Here is a 1,756-nt window from a genome sequence, read left to right on the forward strand (position 1 = left end):
GAATCCTTAACAAACCATATTTAGGTAGGTTTCGTTGAAAGAATTAAATATTTAGCCGATAATTGATAATAAATAAATTACTTAATTTAGTACCACAACAAACACTAAAAATCAAAATAACTCGGAAACGCACAGGAATTTCGAGACAGAAGAATGGACATTATTTTTGTTAAACTATATGTAGATAATGAAAATAACAGTTTTTTTTTAAAATAGTCATTGGCGTAGAAGTTCTGTTTAAGAAAGGGGTTGAGCACCCCCTCCACTCCGCCACTGTGCAAGTTTTTGAACATTTTTATCGCTTGTTTTATGCCCCTTAATTAATAGGCATTATCTCCCAAACATGAAAAAAATCTAAGCATTCGTTTATAAGTTATAATGAAAATTCGAGAAAAAAAAAATATATTCAACACCCCGTATCTAGGAAACGAAGCCTTCTACGACATATGTTTATAGGAACTTTTCTTTTTAAAAACATGTGTTCTATTTCCTGTTAAAGTTTGTCTACAAAAAACTGACTCACCCTGTATAAAAATTAATTGTCAAATATTTTAATTGTTATATACCCTTTTCTTAATCGATTTCAAGTTGACAGTTATTACAATATATGAATTCTCTGACACTATAATTAATATCCCATCTTCACATTTCATAATCAGTTTATATTTATAATCATTGTTATTTTTGAATGGTAATGAATATTTATACAGATTAACTGTAATCGTAATGATAGCATACACTAAAATAGCTAATTCAAATTAACTGAAGTTTTACGTAATCTGCCTAATTGTACGTATTATAAGATCGACATTAAAAAAAAATTTAACAATTTTCTATATATATATCTATCTACTAAATGAGTTTTCTTAAAAAAGTATGTTAATTGAATAAAAAAAGTATTAAACTTTAGCACAAAATATTCTTAGGTTTTTAAATTTTAGCGGGAAATATTCTTAGGACATGTTTAACTTGTGATACTGGTTGCATAAATTGTGATACTAATAGGATTATATTATTTTATTTTTTTATATAACGGAAAATTGCAACATTAATATCATCAGAATAATATGCAACTGATAACAATATTATAATTTTTATTTAAGGGGTATTTTTCTTCAAAAGAGGACTTTTTTTAAGTCGGTTGGGGACAAACCATCATAGGTCGTCTGGCAACACTGGGTACGTTTTATAAATGTATTTTATATGTAAATTTGAAGAAGAGGGGCGAAATTGTGAAATTTTGACTGTCTTAAACAAAAGATGAGTGTGTCCTGAAGAAAAAAAAAAATTACACTTGCATCATAGACAAAACTTGCACACTTTAGAGCATATACTACTGGGGGCAGCGTCTCAGTGGCCGATAGTGTAGCAGAGGTTTAGAGAGAAAGAGGTATAGGAGGAAATGTGCTAACTCTCTAGCAACATGCAATCGCGTGCTGCTAGAGAGAGATAGCAAATACATTCCTTTACCTCTCTCTCTCTCTCTAAACATCTGCTACACTTTCGGCCACTGGCACGCTGCTTCCAGTAGTATATGCACTAGGGTCGCATGAATCATGAATAAAGAAATAGATAGGCGTATTCGCTGAATTTCACACGACCCGTGTCATGCCCACATACTTCTATAGATAGAGATAGAATAGGATAGATGTGGTCATGCCACACATACCATGGAACGGCTGTCGTATGGAATGATTCTTTTTCGAGTCAATACTCAATAGCACAAGTGAAGTGTTCTACTGTTCTTCTTTTTTAT

This window comes from Anoplophora glabripennis, unplaced genomic scaffold (genome assembly GCF_000390285.2).
Source record: "Anoplophora glabripennis isolate ALB-LARVAE unplaced genomic scaffold, Agla_2.0 scaffold3791, whole genome shotgun sequence".
NCBI classification, from domain to species: domain Eukaryota; kingdom Metazoa; phylum Arthropoda; class Insecta; order Coleoptera; family Cerambycidae; genus Anoplophora; species Anoplophora glabripennis.